The sequence below is a fragment of the Ascaphus truei genome, chromosome 17, assembly GCF_040206685.1.
Source record: "Ascaphus truei isolate aAscTru1 chromosome 17, aAscTru1.hap1, whole genome shotgun sequence".
NCBI lineage: Eukaryota > Metazoa > Chordata > Amphibia > Anura > Ascaphidae > Ascaphus > Ascaphus truei.
Window position 1 is genome coordinate 28,453,247 of NC_134499.1, and position 10,881 is coordinate 28,464,127.

Genomic DNA, 10,881 nt, shown 5'->3' on the forward strand with positions numbered 1-10,881 from the left:
TTCCCCCCTCCTCCTCCTCCATTCCCCCCCTCCTCCTCCATTTCCCCCCTCTCCTCCTCCATTCCCCCTCCCCTCCTCCTCCCTCCATTCCCCTCTCCCCCTCCATTCCCTCCTCCTCCATTCCCCCCCTCCTCCTCCATTCCCCCCCTCCTCCTCCATTCCCCCCCTCCTCCTCCTCCATTCCCCTCCTCCTCCTCCATTCCCCCCCCTCCTCCTCCTCCATTCCCCCTCCTCCTCCATTCCCCCCCTCCTCCTCCTCCATTCCCCCCCTCCTCCTCCTCCATTCCCCCCCTCCTCCTCCTCCATTCCCCCCCCCACCTCCTCCATCCCCCCCCCTCCCCATCCCCCTCCTCCTCCATTCCCCCCCCACCTCCTCCATTCCCCCCCTCCTCCACCTCCTCCTCCATTCCCCTCCTCCTCCTCCATTCCCCCTCCCCTCCATTCCCCCCTCCCCACCCTCCATTCCCCCCTCCTCCTCCTCCTCCCCCCCTCCTCCTCCTCCATTCCCCCCCTCCTCCTCCTCCATTCCCCCCTCCTCCTCCTCCATTCCCCTCCTCCTCCTCCATTCCCCCCTCCTCCTCCATCCCCCCCTCCTCCTCCATCCCCCCTCCTCCTCCTCCAATCCCCCCTCCTCCTCCATTCCCCCCCTCCTCCTCCATTCCCCCCCTCCTCCTCCATTCCCCCCTCCCCCTCCATTCCCCCCCCCCCTCCCTTCCATTCCCCCCTCCCCCTCCCCCTCCCCCCCATCCCCCCTCCCCCTCCATTCCCCCTCCTCCCCTCCATTCCCCCCTCCCCCTCCATTCCCCTCCTCCTCCATTCCCCCCCTCCTCCTCCTCCTCCATTCCCCCCCTCCTCCTCCCATTCCCCCCCTCCTCCTCCTCCATTCCCCCTCCTCCTCCTCCATTCCCCCCCTCCTCCTCCATTCCCCCCCTCCTCCTCCATTCCCCCCCTCCTCCTCCATTCCCCCCTCCTCCTCCATTCCCCCCCCTCCTCCTCCATTCCCCCCCTCCTCCTCCTCCTCCTCCATCCCCTCCTCCTCCTCCATTCCCCCCTCCTCCTCCTCCATTCCCCCCCTCCTCCTCCTCCATTCCCCCCCCTCCTCCTCCATTCCCCCCCTCCTCCTCCTCCATTCCCCCCCCTCCTCCTCCTCCTCCTCCATTCCCCCCCTCCTCCTCCTCCTCCTCCTCCATTCCCCCCTCCTCCTCCATTTCCCCCCCCCCTCCTCCTCCTCCATTCCCCCCCTCCTCCTCCTCCTCCATTCCCCCCTCCTCCTCCATTCCCCCCTCCTCCATCTCCTCCTCCTCCATTCCCCCCTCCTCCTCCATTCCCCCCCCTCCTCCTCCATTCCCCCCCATCTCCTCCATTCCCCCCCTCCTCCTCCTCCATACCCCCCCTCCTCCATCTCCATACCCCCCCTCCTCCTCCATTCCCCCCCTCCTCCTCCTCCTCCATTCCCCCCCCTCCTCCATTCCCCCCTCCTCCTCCTCCATCCCCCCCTCCTCCATTCCCCCCCTCCTCCTCCTCCCTCCATTCCCCCCCCCCTCCTCCTCCTCCATTCCCCCCCCTCCTCCTCCATTCCCCCCCCTCCTCCTCCTCCATTCCCCCCCCTCCTCCTCCATTCCCCCCCCTCCTCCTCCATTCCCCCCCCTCCTCCTCCATTCCCCCCCCCTCCTCCTCCATTCCCCCTCCTCCTCCCCATTCCCCCCCTCCTCCTCCATTCCCCCCCCCTCCTCCTCCTCCATTCCCCCCCCTCCTCCTCCTCCATTCCCCCCCCTCCTCCTCCTCCATTCCCCCCCCTCCTCCTCCTCCATTCCCCCCCCTCCTCCTCCTCCATTCCCCCCCCTCCTCCTCCTCCATTCCCCCCCCCTCCTCCTCCTCCATTCCCCCCCTCCTCCTCCTCCATTCCCCCCCCTCCTCCTCCTCCATTCCCCCCCCTCCTCCTCCTCCATTCCCCCCCCTCCTCCTCCTCCATTCCCCCCCCTCCTCCTCCTCCATTCCCCCCCCCCCTCCTCCTCCATTCCCCCCCCTCCTCCTCCTCCATTCCCCCCCCTCCTCCTCCATTCCCCCCCCTCCTCCTCCATTCCCCCCCCCCTCCTCCTCCATTCCCCCCCCTCCTCCTCCTCCATCCCCCCCCTCCTCCTCCTCCATTCCCCCCCCTCCTCCTCCTCCATTCCCCCCCCTCCTCCTCCTCCATTCCCCCCCCTCCTCCTCCTCCATTCCCCCCCTCCTCCTCCTCCATTCCCCCCCTCCTCCTCCTCCATTCCCCCCCTCCTCCTCCATTCCCCCCCTCCTCCTCCTCCTCCATTCCCCCCCTCCTCCATCCCCCCCCTCCTCCTCCTCCATTCCCCCCCCTCCTCCTCCTCCATTCCCCCCCCTCCTCCTCCTCCATTCCCCCCCCCTCCTCCTCCATTCCCACCCCCCTCCTCCTCCTCCATTCCCCCCCTCCTCCTCCTCCATTCCCCCCCCTCCTCCTCCTCCATTCCCCCCCTCCTCCTCCTCCATTCCCCCCCTCCTCCTCCTCCATTCCCCCCCCCTCCTCCTCCTCCATTCCCCCCCTCTCCTCCTCCTCCATTCCCCCCCCCTCCTCCACCATCCCCCCCCTCCTCCTCCTCCATTCCCCCCCCTCCTCCTCCTCCTCCATTCCCCCCCTCCTCCATTCCCCCCCCTCCTCCTCCTCCTCCATTCCCCCCCCTCCTCCATTCCCCCCCCTCCTCCATTCCCCCCCTCCTCCTCCTCCATTCCCCCCCTCCTCCTCCATTCCCCCCCTCCTCCTCCTCCATTCCCCCCCTCCTCCTCCTCCATTCCCCCCCCATCTCCATTCCCCCCCTCCTCCATTCCCCCCCTCCTCCTCCTCCATTCCCCCCCCTCCTCCTCCTCCATTCCCCCCCTCCTCCTCCTCCATTCCCCCCCCTCCTCCTCCTCCATTTCCCCCCCTCCTCCTCCATTTCCCCCCCCCCTCCTCCATTTCCCCCCCCCATCTCCTCCATTCCCCTCCATTCCGCCCCCTCCTCCTCCTCCTCCATTCCCCCCTCCTCCCTCCCTCTCCCCTCCCCCCTCTCCTCCTCCCCTCCTCCTCCTCCCCTCCTCCCCCCTCCATTGCTCCCCCTCCATCATTCCCCCCTCCTCCTCCATTCCCCCCTCCACTACCCCATTCCCCCCTCCTCCATTCCACCCCATTCCCCTATCCTCCTCCCTCCCTCCCCCCTCCTCCATTCCCCCATCTCCTCCTCCCCTCCATTCCCCCCCCATCTCCTCCTCCTCCTCCATTCCCCCCTCCACTACCCCATTCCCCCCCTCCTCCTCCATTCCCCCATCTCCTCCCCCTCCATCATTCCCCCTCCATCATTCCCCCTCCACTACCCCATTCCCCCCCTCCTCCTCCATTCCCCCTCCCACCTCCACTCCCCCATTCCCCCTCCATTCCCCCCTCCTCCATTTTCCCCCCATTCCCCCTCCTCCATTTCCCCCCCATTCCCCCTCCTCCATTTCCCACCTCCTCCATTTCCCCCCCATTCCCCCCTCCTCCATTTCCCCCCTCCTCCATTTCCCCCCATCCCCCTCCTCTTCTACCCCCCCTCCTCTTCTACCCCCCCATATCTCCTCCTCTATCCCCCCATCCTCACCTCCTCCATTCCCTCCTCCTCCATCCCCCCCTCCTCTTCCTCCATCCCCCCCTCCCCCATCCCCCTCCATCCTCCTTCCCCTCCCTCCATCCTCCTCCCCCTCCCCCCATCCTCCTCCCCTCCCTCCATCTCCCCCCCTCCCTCCTCCTCCCCCCCTCCTCCTCCATCTCCATCCCCCCCCATCCCTCCTCTATTCCCCCCCCCATCCCTCCTCTATTCCCCCCCCCATCCCTCCTCTATTCCCCCCCCATCCCTCCTCTATTCCCCCCACCATCCCTCCTCTATTCCCCCCACCATCCCTCCTCTATTCCCCCCCCACCCCTCCTCTATTCCCCCCCCATCCCTCCTCCATTCCCCCCTCCATTCCCCCCCCACCCCTCCTCTATTCCCCCCCCCACCCCTCCTCTATTCCCCCCCCCCCACCCCTCCTCTATTCTCCCCCCCACCCCTCCTCACCCCTCCTCTATTCTCCCCCCACCCCTCCTCACCCCTCCTCTATTCTCCCCCCCCACCCCTCCTCACCCCTCCTCTATTCTCCCCCCCCCCATCCCTCCTCTATTCTCCCCCCCCCATCCCTCCTCTATTCTCCCCCCCATCCCTCCTCTATTCTCCCCCCCCCATCCCTCCTCTATCCCCCCCCCCCATCCCTCCTCTATTCCCCCCCCCCATCCCTCCTCTATTCCCCCCCCCCATCCCTCCTCTATTCCCCCCCCCCATCCCTCCTCTATTCCCCCCCCCCATCCCTCCTCTATTCCCCCCCCCCATCCCTCCTCTATTCCCCCCCCCCATCCCTCCTCTATTCCCCCCCCCCATCCCTCCTCTATTCCCCCCCCCCATCCCTCCTCTATTCCCCCCCCCCCATCCCTCCTCTATTCCCCCCCCCCCATCCCTCCTCTATTCCCCCCCCCCATCCCTCCTCTATTCCCCCCCCCCCATCCCTCCTCTATTCCCCCCCCCCCATCCCTCCTCTATTCTCCCCCCCCCATCCCTCCTCTATTCTCCCCCCCATCCCTCCTCTATTCTCCCCCCCCATCCCTCCTCTATCCCCCCCCCCCATCCCTCCTCTATTCCCCCCCCCCATCCCTCCTCTATTCCCCCCCCCCATCCCTCCTCTATTCCCCCCCCCCATCCCTCCTCTATTCCCCCCCCCCATCCCTCCTCTATTCCCCCCCCCCATCCCTCCTCTATTCCCCCCCCCCATCCCTCCTCTATTCCCCCCCCCCATCCCTCCTCTATTCCCCCCCCCCATCCCTCCTCTATTCCCCCCCCCCATCCCTCCTCTATTCCCCCCCCCCCATCCCTCCTCTATTCCCCCCCCCCCATCCCTCCTCTATTCCCCCCCCCCCATCCCTCCTCTATTCCCCCCCCCCCATCCCTCCTCTATTCCCCCCCCCCCCATCCCTCCTCTATTCCCCCCCCCCCCATCCCTCCTCTATTCCCCCCCCCCCCATCCCTCCTCTATTCCCCCCCCCCCATCCCTCCTCTATTCCCCCCCCCCCATCCCTCCTCTATTCCCCCCCCCCCATCCCTCCTCTATTCCCCCCCCCCCATCCCTCCTCTATTCCCCCCCCCCCATCCCTCCTCTATTCCCCCCCCCCCATCCCTCCTCTATTCCCCCCCCCATCCCTCCTCTATTCCCCCCCCCCATCCCTCCTCTATTCCCCCCCCCCATCCCTCCTCTATTCCCCCCCCCCATCCCTCCTCTATTCCCCCCCCCCATCCCTCCTCTATTCCCCCCCCCCATCCCTCCTCTATTCCCCCCCCCCCATCCCTCCTCTATTCCCCCCCATATCCCTCCTCTATTCCCCCCCACATCCCTCCTCTATTCCCCCCCACATCCCTCCTCTATTCCCCCCCACATCCCTCCTCTATTCCCCCCCATATCCCTCCTCTATTCCCCCCCCCATCCCTCCTCTATTCCCCCCCCATCCCTCCTCTATTCCCCCCCCCATCCCTCCTCCATTCCCCCCCCCCCCATCCCTCCTCCATTCCCCCCCCCCCCATCCCTCCTCCATTCCCCCCCCCCCCCATCCCTCCTCCATTCCCCCCCCCCCCATCCCTCCTCTATTCCCCCCCCCCCATCCCTCCTCTATTCCCCCCCCCCCATCCCTCCTCTATTCCCCCCATATCCCTCCTCTATTCCCCCCCATATCCCTCCTCTATTCCCCCCCATATCCCTCCTCTATTCCCCCCCATATCCCTCCTCTATTCCCCCCATCTCCACACATTCACCTCCCTCCATTCCCCTCATCACCTGGCTCCCGGTACTCACGCAGGGGGGATGTCAGCTCTCCCGCCTCAGTGCAGAGAGAGGCGAGCGAGGGGTGGCGGGGATGGGTCTGTGCGTGTCCCCGGGGGAGGCGGCTCTGTACACCGGGGCCGTTCCTCCACCGACAGCCTGTACCGGAAGTGCTGTGCTGCACCCCAACGTCACTTCCGCCAACCCATCGCTGGGAGGGGCCCACAAGCTGACGTCACGCGAAGGACGGCGCTTGTGCCTGCTCTGCTTCCTGGGTCCCCACGTGGTCTTGCACAGAGCAGGGAAGTCATAAACACTGACATGAAATAAAAACACATTGGTGGTCATAAGTTCTTAAAGGGGGCCCCTGCCTACATACAATCTCCATACAAACCCAGACCCTCTCTACATACAAACCCAGACCCTCTCTACATACAGGCACAGACCCTCTCTACATACAAGACCAGACCCTCTACATACAAGCCCAGACCCACCCTACATACAAACCAAGCCCCAATCTACATACAAACCCAGCCCCTATCTACATACAATCTACATACAAGCCCAGACCCTCTCTACATACAAACACTGCCCCAATCTACATACAAACCTAGCCCCTATCTACATACAAACCCAGCCCCTATCTACATACAAACCCAGACCCTCTCGACATACAGGCAGTCCTCGGTTATCCGACACAATGCGTTACTCAAAATGGCGTTGGATAGCGAAATGTAAAGCAAACAACGTTTTCCCATAGGAACACTGTTTAAAGGTTCCGTTCCTGAAGGCATTTTTAATGCTAAAATACACTAAATATTTTACGCATACAATAAGATATGCAGCATGCACATAAATTATATAGTATATACTGTATTATATATATATATATATATATATATAATATTACATAATATATAATATAATAAAAAAATATAATATATTATATAGTATAATATAGTATAATATATATATTATATACACATAAACAACTTTGCAAAGCGTCGTAAGAGCATTGGATAAGCCGTTTTGGCGTTGTAAAAATGAACATAGGTATGCATTGCATAGCGTTGGATAAGCCATTCGTTGTAAAATGAAGCGTTGTAAAACGAGGACTGCCTGTACATGCCCAGCCCCAGTCTACATACAAGCCCACTTCTGGACTGTGTTAGCCAAGCTTAATAATCAAAAATGAATAGACGATACCATTCTGTGACTAATGAAATGCTTTTATTCTTGCGAGCTTTCAAGATACACTGATCTCTTCTTCCAGCGATGTTACAATGGATAAAGCAAGCAAGGTTTTTTACTTAAAAACAGTGCATCCTGTAATGTATCTGACTGAATCCTATCCCCCCTCCCCCTGCAGTATGCGATTTTTTTTATGACTTAAGGCGTTAAATGGTCCCTGAATGTTAGTGATGTAAGAGTGTGTGTGTTTGTATGTAAATATACATCTATAAAGCGCCCTCAGTGTATACAGCGCTTTACAAAAGCTGTGTGTGGGAGTGTATACCAATTGTGTAGGTAGGTGTTGAAAAGTAAGAGGGTGTTGCATTACAATTAATGTGTGTAGATACTATGTGGTCCCTATTTGTATATAGGGATAGAATTACATTGTACATATGTATGTGTAAGAGACAGCTGTCTGTGCATTCATACAGTGCAGTATGTATAGACATGTTCTTAAGCACTCATGGCAAGAGAGTTCTCTTGTGTCAGGGTAGTGACTCATGAAGCTACGGTCTCGGTTTAGGCCTTCTCTAAGTGTCCCGAACAGTTTTTCTAAGATTAACTTTGTGTATGGCAACCTTCAGATCGTTCATTTTATTGCCAGTCAGAGAAATATTCGCCAACAGGACCTGCATCTGCATCACACGCGGAACAAGAGACAGTCATGTCGGCTAACATTTGTAAAGGCCTTTGTACTAACTGAATTTTGGAGTGAAATTGGTGCATTTTTGCATTGCACCTCTTTGCACCCATGCATCAAGTTCTTTTCCGCAGTAATTGCACCGTGTGCCTCAGCTTGTTTTTTGAGGAGTTGAGGAGGGGTTACATGGTGTTTAAAACCAGAGACAGAACATAAAACACAGACAGAGCTCAGTTTAGCACCTAAATATATAGGCACTGTACCGTGTATGAGTTTCACTGGATGTGCTAAAACTGAGCTCTGTCTGTGTTTTATGTTCTGTCTCTGGTTTTAAATATATATTGCCATGCTCAGTAGCACTCCTCTGTGACACTCATATGCTTATATATATGTTGTGGTTATTTTGGGGGTTCAATAGGAGCTTGTTAGGTGTCCAGTATGTTTTACAATTGTTGTTCAGCTAGTCTTGCAGATTGGAGGGTGGCAATCTCCTACCTAATTGTAGCTCACCCCCTCCCTCATTTAAATGGTTAAGGGCTCACTCCATAGCATCTTCCACTCAGGGGAACTTGCGTGCTTGCAGTATGGTTGTGACAACTCTAATACAGAGTGCTTTTCCTGGTAATGTACAGGTTAATAAAAGCTTCAATCAGACTTAGAACTTTGCAACTAATATTGACAGATTTACTATAAATCATTCTTCCTGTTATTACACAGGTTATTAAGAATTTATATTAGCGTTAGGGACCCCTGAATTGTGGTCTGCCGTGCAGTTGGCTCAGGGGCTTACAACAATTTTGGCCAAAAATGTTAAACTAAAAGACCATTTTACTTAATAGATATTTATACATATATATTTAGGCACTGTACCGTGTATGAGTTTCACTGGATGTGCTAAAACTGAGCTCTGTCTGTGTTATATGTTCTGTCTCTGGTTTTAAATATATATTGCCATGCTCAGTAGCACTCCTCTGTGAGACACATATGCTTTTATATATGTTGTGGTTATTTTGGGGGTTCAATAGGAGCTTGTTAGGTGTCCAGTAGGGGTTACATGGTGCACAGATTATATTGAGATATATCCCATTCTTCATCTCTGCCCCAGCTTGCACCTTGGGGAGAGTCAGTAGGAGGAGTTGGGGGAGTTCCATGGTGCACAGATTATAATAAGATGCATCACATTCTTAGGGTGACCATATTTATCCCGGTAAAAACCAGGACAAATTTCACGCATGGGTAGTCGTGCTCGTGATTATGCATGCGCAAACTGAGCGCCGACTGCACCATATGCGACGAGTGCCCGTCGGTCGCGTATGCGCATGCGTAGCTGGCAAGTGTCAATCACGCATGCACAACTGGCAAGCGCTGATCGCGATAGAAAACCGAGAGATTGGCCCAAAAAGTCGGGTCAGAGGCTAAACCGAGACGTCTGGTCACCCTACACATTCTGCGTCTCTGTCCCAGTGTGCACCTCCGGGGGGAGTCAGTAGGAGGAGTTGGGGGAAGTTACATGGTGGGTGCACAGATTATAATGAGATGTATCACATTCTGCGTCTCTGCCCCAGCTTGCACCTTGGGGAGAGTCAATAGGAGGAGTTGGGGGAGGAGTTACATGGCGCACAGATTATAATGAGATGTATCACATTCTGCGTCTCTGCCCCAGCTTGCACCTTGGGGAGAGTCAGTAGGAGGAGTTGGGGGCGTTACATGGTGCACAGATTATAATGAGATGTATCACATTCTGCGTCCCTGCCCCAGCTTGCACCTTGGGGAGAGTCAGTAGGAGGAGTTGGGGGGAGTTACACAGTGCACAGATTATAATGAGATGTCACATTCTGCGTCTCTGCCCCAGCTTGCACCTTGGGGAGAGTCAGTAGGAGGAGTTGGGGAGAGTTACACAGTGCACAGATTATAATGAGATGTATCACATTCTGTGTCTCTGCCCCAGCTAGCACCTTGGGGAGAGTCAGTAGGAGGAGTTAGGGGGAGTTACATGGTGCACAGATTATAATGAGATGTATCACATTCTGCGCCTCTGCCCCAGCTTGCACCTTGGGGAGAGTCAGTAGGAGGAGTTGGGGGGGAGTTACATGGTGCACATATTATAATGAGATGTATCACATTCTGCGTCTCTGCCCCAGCTTGCACCTTGGGGAGAGTCAGTAGGAGGAGTTTGGGGGAGTTACATGGCGCACAGATTATAATGAGATGTATCACATTCTGCGTCTCTGCCCCAGCTTGCACCTTGGGGAGAGTCAGTAGGAGGAGTTGGGGGAGTTACATGGCGCACAGATTATAATGAGATGTATCACATTCTGCGTCTCTGCCCCAGCTTGCACCTTGGGGAGAGTCAGTAGGAGGAGTTGGGGGGAGTTACACGGTGCACTGATTATAATGAGATGTATCACATTCTGCGCCACTTTCCTCCTTTCAATCTACGCCAAACAATCTGCCAGGTGACGTTAACTTTCTTGATCTGTGCCTGACGTAAGAAACTGAAGTTTATATATAGGTCCCAGTCTATGTCAACTTTACATTTCAAAATTCCTTTTAAATAGTTTCCCTAAAGCATCAGCCTGTTGCATTACACAAGAAGATTGTGAAGTATAGACCAAGCAAAATAGGAGACACCTCCCTTGTCCCTCGTTGGATGTCTTTGTCCCAGAAGCTGCAAACTGGAAAACCTAAGACATTGAAGATTTAATATGGGTACGATTCTTTATACCAGCCAATCACATGCAAGAACAGCAACCCCTGCAAATAATAAAAGACACCCCTTTATTTCTCTAAAATCCATAACTTCAATTCATGTCACGTTTTGATATTTACACACTCTCCTAGAAAGTGCAGCTATGAGAGGCAGGAGGGGCAGTTTTGGGGTGCCTTGCACTGAGGCGCCTTACAATGGTGTGTTCTGGGACTTTTGGTGGTAAATTTGGCTTATTCCATCGTTTTCTAGCGAGTAGTCAGTAATGCAGGTATGAAGTCCACAACCCATTATTAGATTGCAAGCTCTTTGGGGCAGAGTCTCTGTTATCCTTACCATTCATCTGTTGCACTTATTCCCATTGTTTACATGTATATCATTTAACTCCAGATGTAATGTTGCAAAGCACTGCGTCTGTGGCTGGTGCTATATGAATACA

General features: G+C 56.8%; 1 protein-coding gene across 2 annotated transcripts in view; it reads right to left on the reverse strand.

Annotated features, from left to right (window-relative positions):
• ARIH2 (ariadne RBR E3 ubiquitin protein ligase 2) overlaps nt 1-6,072 on the reverse strand; it is a 36,925-nt gene extending 30,853 nt beyond the window's left edge. The window contains exon 1 of one of the 2 annotated variants that reach the window (XM_075574505.1): nt 5,896-6,072. The gene's annotated coding sequence lies outside the window, so the exon portion shown is untranslated. Of the gene's footprint in view, nt 1-5,877 lie in introns of both variants that reach the window. The other variant, XM_075574506.1, reaches the window with a different exon arrangement.
• Between the last annotated feature and the right edge of the window lie 4,809 nt (nt 6,073-10,881).